Source organism: Gekko japonicus, unplaced genomic scaffold (assembly GCF_001447785.1).
Source record: "Gekko japonicus isolate JY-2015 unplaced genomic scaffold, Gekko_japonicus_V1.1 scaffold297, whole genome shotgun sequence".
Lineage (NCBI taxonomy): Eukaryota > Metazoa > Chordata > Lepidosauria > Squamata > Gekkonidae > Gekko > Gekko japonicus.
The window spans coordinates 1046081-1056735 of record NW_015162486.1 but is presented as its reverse complement, the minus strand read 5'-3'; the positions used below and the strand labels follow the sequence as shown (position 1 = coordinate 1056735).

The 10655-nt window shown below is 47.2% G+C and overlaps 1 protein-coding gene across 1 annotated transcript in view; it reads right to left on the bottom strand.

The window, feature by feature from the left end:
* RBM19 (RNA binding motif protein 19) overlaps nucleotides 1-10655 on the bottom strand; it is a 122184-nt gene that overhangs the window by 623 nt on the left and 110906 nt on the right. The gene's annotated exons all lie outside the window — the stretch shown is intronic.

Here is a 10655-nt window from a genome sequence, read left to right as displayed (position 1 = left end):
TGACTTGAGCAGAGTGTGACGTAGCATGTGGAGAAGGAAGGAGAACGCAAACCCATCTGGGTGATGCATCACACTGAAAACTGCGCCCTGCATTAAAAATTCACCAGCCAGTGAATTTTCAAGGGATTTGTAGTAATTAGATGACAAAATGCTGGCAAATCTCAAGCTTGCCGAAGATGTTACTCAGGGGTCAAAGACTCGACACTTTTGGCTGGGTAATTTGTAAGTGTCAATCACGCTCAGCCAGCAGAGAGAAGGCAAAGCTCTAGCGGCTGAATTCTAACTAAGTCCAATGCTCTCGGCCTCCAGCCACCCTGACTCTGCTCCGCTCCGCTCCTCCCTCCCCCTCCCATAATAACCTCATATGCTTGCATGCAAATGCAGTGACTTCTTCTCAGCCTTGTTCATTTATTTATAGACTACCCCCATCTTGAAGGCCCAGGGTGAGCAAACTTTTTAAAAAACATACATACATGTAGATTTGGTTTTCCCATCTCAAGGAGATCACAGAACTAGAAAAAGGAGATAGAAGGACAACTGACAGGATCAAGGCATTGGAGCACCTGATTTAGGATGAGAGGCTAAAAGTGTATTTTAGTTTAGGGCTGATTTCGCACTAGAGCTGCCTCGATGTTGCGCCGCCGTTTGCCCCGATACTATTGGTCAATTTCACACCCGAAGCTGCGGGGCTGCATTTTGACTCGTGGCTTCGCCCGATTTCCCCTGCAGTTTCTTGATCCTGTTTTTTGAGGATCACGAAACTGCGGAGGAAATCGGGCGAAGCTGTGGGTCAAATGCAGCCCCACGGCTTCAGGTGTGAAATTGACCTATAGTATCGGGGCAAACAGCGGTGCAACATCGAGGCAGCTCTAGTGCAAAATCAGCCTAGGAAACAGAAGACTGGGGTAGCCATGGGTTGGTGTGGGGGAGCTTACGGTTTGGTGTAGTGGTTAGGACAGCCAGTTTGGTGTAGTGGCTAGGAGTGTGGACTCTAATCTGGGAGAACTGGGTTTGATCCCCCACTCCTCCACATGCAGCTGCTGGTGTGACCTTGGGTTAGTTACAAGTTATTTCAGAGCTATTCTCTCATGAGCAGTTCCCGAAAGAGCTCTCTCAGCCCTACCTACCTCACAGGGTGTCTGTTGTGGGGGGGGGAGGGAAGGGAAAGGAGAGTGTAAGCCGCTCTGAGACTCCTTTGGGTAGTGAAGGGTGGGGTATAAATCCAATCTCTTCTTACAGAATTTTGGAGTGCATTGCATTGGTAGATATTTTGTTTTCCTTTCTCCTGAAGTAATTGGGTCAAAGTGAGTAGCCACTGCTTTAAGACAGCCCAAACTCATATAATGTATGAAACATATTATCAGAAGAAGTGACAATGGCCACTAGCTTAGGTTGCTTTGAAAGGCAAATGCATAATCTATCAGCCGTGATAGCTACATTGAAACTCCATGTTCTGGAAGAGTGTACCTCCAAATACCAGATAACAGAGGAAAGGAATTGTTGCCTTCATGCATTGATTATCAAGCTCCCCAGAGGTATCTGGTCGGGTGGAAATAGAAAGCTGTACTAGATGGATATTTGGTGAGACCCAGTGGCACAGCTAGATCTAATCCAGCAAGATTTGGGACAGTGGCCCCCTTTTATTCCTCTTGGAACAAAATTAAACACAAGTGAATGTGAGACATCCATTTGGTAGTTAGTTCAGTTCTAGTATATGAAAGTGCATATTTTATTTTTCTTGTTTTAATATATCTTTACTGAATGAAATATAACCTCAAACCCTGACCTCTGCTGGCTTTAATCCTGGCCCCTGAAACCCAGCCCAGAAAAGGATGCCTTCCTCCATTTCTGAAAGACAATCGCGGGAGGGGTGGAGCACTTCCCAGATGACACTCAGACTGTCCTGAGGTTGTCTTGAGGACACATGGATGGTGCTGAGAAGCATTTTTACTTCTCTCAAAGAGCACGTTGTGACATTAAGGGAGAAGGCACTCAGTTATCCCTTGAAATAACAGTTCAAACAGTTCCTTCTAGTCCAAGTGCCAATGCCCCCACAGGAATCTCTCCGGGATCTTTGGCAAATTAGGGAAAGCAGGACAAGCCAGAATACAAATCTTAAAAACAAATGCTGCTTGACCCAACAGGTGAAAATTTTTTTACTCTATCCTCACTTGGTCTGTCTTTATCTGTGGTTCTTCTACTTAAAAACTAGGGGGCTGCCGTTTTTTCTTCTTCTTGACCTCAATGAGTAGGGATGAGCACGAACCAGCTCACAAACTAAAGTTCATGATGAATTTCGGCTGGTTTGTGAACAACTGGCACAAACATTCTACGAACTTTCCAGTGGTTCCTGGCAGTTCGTGAATGAATACTTTTCCAGACTGCCTCCGGCTCAATCAAAATGTTCACCAAGCGTCAAAGGCAGGCTGAGGGTCCCTGTGTGTTTAGTGTGTATAGCTTGCAGGGAGTCCATTCTATACACTTTTGAACCTGCGCCTGACATTCTTCCCAATGCACTTTCCTGGGGGGACATAACTTGGATCCCCTAAGCCCAATCTGCACATAACTTGGAGGGCATGTACAGGAGCATTAGGAGGAGGCCCCCTTTGAATTTGATGTATCTAGCTTACACAGGGTCTGTTATATACACTCCTGAACCTGTGGCTGTCATTTCCCCAGTAAGCACTTTACTGGGGGCACCTGCTTTGGGGGGCCGTAACGTGGACCCCGTATATCCAATCCTCACCAAACATGGAGGGCAGATAGAGGAGAGTCAGCCAGAGATCCCCTGCAATTTTGGGTCTCTAGCATGCTGGGGGGGGAGCATTCTACCTTGTTACAAACCTCACTGGTTCATTTGGCGCCTAAAAGGGGCTCATGAACTGGGCATGCCCTGAACCACAAACGGAAAGTGTTCATGAATTTTTTTCAAGTGCAGCTGATTCCTTGTCAATACTAGAAACTTTCTGGCAGGATTTATTTATTTATTTGGATTTATATCCCACCCTCCACGCAGGCTCAGGGCGGCTAACAGAGGCATAACGGCAGGTAATAACAATAAAACAATAAGAATACAGATTAAAATTACCAAATAGACAATTAAATAATTAACCAAAGTTCTTAAAACATTTTCTGGTGCTCCTCTACTTACTTCCAGATTTTGAAGTCAAGATGGTGTTCTCCATAATCTAATTGCACAACAGTGCCCCACTGTTGTCCCTAGGCACATCCCACTCCCTCCGATGACACCCGCACCAAGGATGACAGTATGCGGCAGTTACAGGGTGTTGATGGAACAGTGGTGGCGGCGGCTCCTATTCAAAAGCCTGGCGGAAGAGCTCCATCTTACAGGCCCTGCGGAACTGTACGAGGTCCCGCAGGGCCAGGATCTCCTCTGGGAGCTCATTCCACCAGATAGGAGCCGCCACCGAAAACGCCCTAGCCCTGGTCATCGCAAGTTTGATGGTCTTGGGACCTGGAACATCCAGGAGATTTTGATTCCCCGACCGTAGTGCCCATGGGGGAACATGTGGGGAAAGGTGGTCCCTTAGGTAGGCTGGTCCCTGGCCATATAGGGCTTTAAAGGTCAGAACCAGCACTTTGAAGCGAATCCGGTATGCTATTGGCAACCAGTGCAGCGCTTTCAGCGCAGGCTGGATGTGATCTCGTCTAGGAAGACCCATCAATAGCCTGGCTGCAGCATTCTGCACCAGTTGCAGCTTCGATTTGCAACAAAGGCAGCCCCATGTAGAGCGCGTTACAGTAGTCTAACCTCGAGGTGACCGTCGCATGGATCACTGTGGCCAGGTCATCATGGTCGAGGAAGGGGACCAACTGCCGCACCAGCCGAAGATAGTAAAAGGCCGACTTGGCAGTGGCTGCTACCTGGGCCTCCATTGATAACGAGGAGTCCGGGAGCACACCCAAACTCCTAACCTCCGACGCTGGTACCAATGGCACCCTATCGAAGGTCGGGAGAGGGAGCCCCAACCCCAGACCGCTGACTCAGGCCCAGGACCTCCGTCTTTGCCGGGTTTAATTTCAGCCGACTCAGTCTGAGCCAACCAGCCACGGCCTGTAGTGCCCGATGAAGGTCATCTGGAGTGGAATCTGACTGGCCGCCCAATATCAGATATAGCTGGGTGTCATCTGCATACTGATGACACCCAAGCCCGCAGCTCCGGGCAATCTGGGCAAGGGGGCACATGTAGATGTTAAACAACATTGGGGATAGCACTGCCCCCTGAGGTACCCCACATTCGAGAGGCCACCTCCGGGACCGCTGATCCCCTATCGCCACCCTTTGTCCCCGACCCTGAAGAAAAGAGGCCAGCCATTGAAGGGCAAGCCCCTGAATCCCCACGTCGGCGAGGCGGTGGGTCAGCAACTGATGGTCGACCGTATCAAATGCGGCCGACAGATCTAACAACAACAATGCCGCCACACCGCCTCGATCCAGATGCCTACGGAGATCATCAGTCAGAGTGACCAGTACAGTCTCCACTCTGTGACCAGGGCGAAAGCCGAACTGGAAGGGATCGAGGAGAGAAGCGTCATCCAGAAAGCCCTGCATCTGTGTCGCCACCGCTCTCTCTATAAGTTTGCCCAAATAGGGCAAATTGGACGCCGATCGATAGTTGGCCAATTCGGCTGGGTCCAACGATGGTTTTTTCAAGAGAGGGTGGACCATCGCTTCCTTGAGTGCCCTGGGGAACCGTCCCTCTGAGAGAGACTTGTTGATAATCTCCCGCAGGGCACCTTGAAACCCCTCACGACCCATTTTAATGAGCCAAGAGGGGCACGGATCAAGGTCGCATGTGGTTGGACGCACAGACACAAGCAATCTGTCAACTTCTTCCAGACTGAGTGGGCAAAAACTCACTAAACCCGGCTCCAAAGACGTGCAAGGGGCCTCAAGTTCGCTCACTGTATCAACTGTGGCGGGGAGGTCCCGGCGGAGCGCCAAGACTTTCTCTGCAAAATAGCTCGCGAATGCCTCACAGCCTATGTCCAATTCCCTCACATTTTGCCTGCCCTGTGGCAGAGCTGTCAACGACCGAATTGTGCTAAATAATTGTGCAACCAACACACTCTTGAAGGTCAACACTACTGTGCCTGGTATGTGAGCACCCAGGGGCATTCAGATGGCAGCTATGGGGAATCAGTATGCTGGACTAGACCCAATTTGGTTTGATCTAACTCTGGCAATCTTTATGAAATGCAAAGGATCTAGATCAGGAATTTGCCCATAATCTTGTGGACACTGGGATAATTCCATTCCAGGTCTTCCTGGAGGCCAGAGGAATGACAGAGCCTTCTCTGTGGTGACACCCCACCCACAGAAAACTCTCTTTGGAAATACTCGTTTGACACCTAGTCTCTTTTACTGTTTGTCATCATGTAGCTATGATTTGCTAAAAAAAGAGCTTTATCTATCTGGAGATAAAGGCCCTGAAGATATCAAGACAAGGTATTCACATTTCTTTCTTATGTTGGTGTAATGAAAAAACAAACTTTCAAGTGGTCTGTGTCCTTGAGGATGCCCCATCAGTTTAGACTGAGCTGGCACCATAAAGCCCCTGCTGGTGTGCATGCATGGTTTTGATCTGGGCATTGCCCTGATTCACCTCTGCTGCCTCTTGCAAAGCCTCCCTTCCAATTTCAAAGGCCTTTCCACAGGAGAAACATCATATGCTACCCCCCACCCCCACAAGTGTAAACCAACCCTTTTGCCCCACTCTCCTTTTTCATTTTCCAGTTTCAATGGAGGGGTGAGATTTTCCCCACTGAGGACAGAACTGGATTGCCTGTACCCAGCCTAGGTGGCAGAAAGAGCCATGAGGAAGTTAACTAGGACCCTGGCCGCCAACAGGAAGCCCCTGTGAAGGCTGCTAAGCTGTCAGCCTGCCAGCCCAGCTCTCTCCTCCGTCTGCTAACAGAGATGCCTATTATTTTGCTGGCACCCTGGCCCTGGTTTGCATATTTCACCGATTCAGGTCACATCGCATACACACGCATGCCGTAGCCAACGTCTGTTGATATTCTCGGTCTCTCGCCCAGCTCCAGTTTGAGGTGAAAGCCTTCCTTATTAGCCAATTTGGATGCCCATTTACTGTGAATTACTCAGCCTGATTATTATTCATGAATGGATAAATCTGAAATCTGAGCTCCCTGCTACGCCATTTCTCTCTCTCTCTCTCTCTCTCTCTCCCCCCCCCCGAATGAATATATTTAAAGAAAAACAGGAGGCAGTATGCAGCACTGCTTATTCCCAGATAGACAAATGGGCTTTTGCCACAGAAGGAATACCTTCCCTTCCTTTCCAACCATGATGAATCTGAAACTTCAGAGGGTACAAAATGTCCCCCCTGTAGGAGACGTGCCATGACAAACAGTCAGGTTACTCTTGACCTGACAAGGAGCTCCCCTACATAAAGACAAGTCTTGAACCAAGGACAGAGCCTGCACCTGGTACCTTCCAGCAAGCCAGGGCAGTCTGTAATCAATCTGTGACCCACTGGAAGCCACCTTGAATGTTGTGCAAAGCTGAGTATAAACAATGATAGTCCTTGTTTGAACCTGCCTTTTTTAGTATAGCAAATGAACACTCTGCCTCACCAGGCTAACAATATCCTAGGCTTGCAGTATCTTTTATTGGGTGGGGGTGGGGGTGTTTGCTTTGAACACTAAACATTTGTAGAATAGTTCTGTGTAGCCTAAAAGCTAATTTCTCTTTAAACAGAATACAGTGACACATCTTAACTTGGGGACCAGAAGTTCTGGAACAAACTATTCGAGTATCGATTTTCCTATGCATTCAGTACTGGTCATATAATTATCCCTGTATTACAGATTGGGAACTAAGGCCAAATGACTAGCCATTTCACTGAAATCGGTTGCATCATAGTTGCAAATGGCTAGCTTAGGTTTGACTACTGCAGATGCTCTCTCACCTCTCAAATTTAGTGGCATCCCTTCAGATGACCCCCTCCCCCCAATATTTAGACCGTAAAGGAATTCCAGGGAATTTCAGCCACACTCACTTGCTAACTAAAGTTCAAAGATTACCACTGTGTTTCAATATGGTATTGAACTGTGTCCACCAGACCTAAAACATTTTGTTAGCATTTATAATCAGTACATTTGAGACCCACCTATGATCTCAACCTGCGATAGGACATATCTTATTTTTTAGTGTGCATGTCCCTTTTTCTGTCTCCCCTCTACCTCCAATCTCTCTGTCTTTCACAGGCCACATCTGTCCAAAGACATGTTGATTTAACAGTCATTCCTTCTCCCTAAGGAACATGGGAATTATATAGTTCTCTGTGTATTTCCAGCTAGGGATTTCTTACTGAAAATTCTTAGCATCGTCAGAGTACTACAATTCCCAGGGTTTGTTTTTTTTGGGGGGAGGGGATGACAATTAAGCTCTTATAGAACTGATAAAAATATATTGCATAGGCATACCCTCACTATTGCCTTTCCTTTACTCTTGTCTTTATACTGGTTTCTTCTTCTTTTTTAAAAACCAAACAAATGCTGTGTGTAATACAATCATCTTAAATTGAGCCATGCTGTTGAAAACCAATGGGATCACATGAAAGATGACCCCTGCTCTATGCCCAGAGGAAGGCAAAAAACCTCCAGGATCCCTGGGCCAGTTTGGCATGGGGAAAAATTCCTTCCTAACCCCAAAGTGGTGATCAGCATTATTCTGTGCAGAGGTCATTTCGGGGGGGAACGCGGGGGAACGCAGTTCCCCCGGGTGAGGTACAGGGGGGCGGGGCACATGACGAAGCCCCGCCCCCTGCTTCCGGCCACCCCGCTTCCGGCCCTCATTCAGCCAGGAGGAGGCAGGAGAAGAGGGAGGGTAAGTTGCTTCCTCCCTGCCTCTCCCCACCCCTGCCTGCCTGGGGCCAGGGACGGGCCCCTCATGGGGCTCGGCAGTGGAGCTGCAAGGCCGGCAGCGGCGGCCGGGACCGTTGGGGGCGGGGGGTGTGGCCTTATGACACACTTCCGGTGATGTCAGGGGGTGTGGCCTTATGACACACTTCCGGTGATGTCAGGGGGTGTGGCCTTATGACACACTTCCGGTGATGTCAGGGGGTGTGGCATATGCTAATGAGTTATGCTAATGAGTTCCCCTAGCTCTTTTTCTACGAAATGACCCGATTCTGGGCATATAAAACAGGGCCACAAGATCTGAGCACTGGCTCATCCCTTTCTGCCCTCCTTCTCATGATTTGCCTGAAAGCTCTAAATCAGGGGTGTTGAACTCGTTTGTTATGAGGGCCGGATCTGACATAAATGAGACCTTGTCAGGCCATGTGTGTCATAAAATGTAATACCAGGCAGTGGAGATATAAACTTTATAAAGGACACAAACACAAAGGGGTTTTTTAAACTTAAAATAAAAACATGCTTAAAACATTAGCACCCTTCCATTTTGTTTATTTAACAGTGTCTGATAACTGACATCTCTTGCTCTGAATTATTGCATCAAAATGTCTGTGCTGTTGCAATCTTGAGTATGCTGCTCAGGTGTGTATCTGTAAGCTGTAAACCTAGAATGATGCAGCAGCAGCAGAACTGGAAGTAGCAGCAGAAGACAGCCAGTTCCACCGTGGGCCTGATAGAAGCCCTCTCTGGGCCTGATCCGGCCCCCGGGCCACATGTGTGACACCCCTGCTCTAAATTATGGATACACGCATGCCTTTATGGCTGGGACCTTAATACCTTACAGAATGTATCTCTCAGTTGGCGGTCCCATGCCCTTTCAGATCCTGAACACCTTTATTATGCAAAGTATGATAATCATCATACTGTAGCTCTAGGGTTACAGAGACTGACCTTCCTTTGGATGCCCATTTGCGTACATCCATCATGGCCTCTGGATCCATTTATTCTTTTGCTTCCTCTGTTTGCTTTGAGCTTTAAAAATTATTGCTCCAATACAATGACTATCAGTAAATAAATTACTGATTATTATTGTAAGTCTCCCTGGCAGGATATAAATGTTTAAAATGAAACAAACAGGCTTGCAAAAGTGAAGGTGTCAATCATCCAGAATTCATCTAGAAAAGTGAGAAAACATTTGCACCGCTTCAGCTTTAACATCTTTATAAAACAAAGGCCACCCTGCAAATGTTCCTATTACTTAAAAGCACTTAATTAAGGAATTAATTTCTGTCCACTCCATTCCATTAACAAATTGACTTGTAAATTCTTGCCAACTTCAATCTGTTCAGAATATTTTCGGGTCAGAGAAAACATTTAAGCGAACACATTAACCAGGGTGGTTGAATTCCTTTTAAGCAGAGAAACTTCACTTCAACAGGTGGCCTCTGTGTCCAGGTGCAAACACTTGTTAAGACAACAATGCCAAAGGAATTTCTTTTAAACATTATTTTAACAAAAAAGAGCCCCCAAATCTGAAGGAGATAAGCATCATTAGGGGAAAACAAAAAAGTCTTCATTAAGCTGGAGAAAGAAAAACTCAAACAAGTGTTCAAATGGGGGGAGAAGGAATCAAAGAGTTAAATTAATTTTCATAAAAATGTAAACTTCAGAAGGTTCTCTGTTTTCTTCCTTCTCTCCCCCCCCCCCAACTTTCCCAACCTCTGGTGCTTTTGAACGTCTGACTGGCAAGCATTTCATATTTCAATCTCAGCAGAACAAATTGAATTAGATGTTGAAACCAAGCACGGCTCTGTTCTCGAAAGCCTACCTGTTTTGCTTGCACTAATCCTTTGCCTTGCCTTGCTGCTGCAGAGCAGTACAACAAGACGCTGGTTGCGATGGCTGCTTGCTGAGAAAAAAATGGGGGGGGGGGGGGGGGAGGAAAAGATACAAATTGCCTGTGGCAGAGATATGCTAAATGCTGTTCTGTATATTAATTCTGCTGTCTGTCTTGATAGTAGTACAGCCGTGCTGTATCCAGCTCCACATTTAAATGAAAAACCAGTGTCCATTTATTTATTAATTATATTTTTTAACTCACGGCACAATACACAGTTTATGTATGTAACGTAAGTGCCGTCAAGTCGCGAGTGACTTATGGCAACCCCACCAAGGGGGCTTTCTAGGCAAGTGAGAAGCGGAGGTGGTTTGCCATTGCCTTCCTCTGCAGAGTTTCCTTGGTGATCTCTCATCCAAGCTACCAAACCTTCCAAGATCTGCCAGATCAGGGTACACCATGCCACCTTTCCTCCAAGAGAACATGGTTACCTCTCCCCATTTTATCTTCACAGGAACCTTGTGAGGTAGATTAGGGAGGGAGGGAGGGAGGGAGGGAGGGAGAGAGAGAGAGAGAGAGAGAGAGAGAGAGAGAGAGAAGGCCAAGGGGAACCCTTTGAGTTTCAAGGCAAAATGGGAATTGAGCTCAAGAGGTCTCTGGTCCTAGTCTTACACTCTGACTGCTGTCCCACACTGGTCCTTACAGCTGTCAGCTGGGATGTTGTGTTGTCTATTTGCATATGTTTGCATAGATTTTGCCTCCGCTGCATTATGCTTTTGAGCTAAACAATCCTTATTGTCCTAGTCTGATACGAACCATTACTTTACACTGGCCCCCTAAGCTTTGATCCTGCTGGTTTGTGATGCTGGGTGATCTATTTGCATATGGCTGCATAGATTCCACATTCAGTGCATTC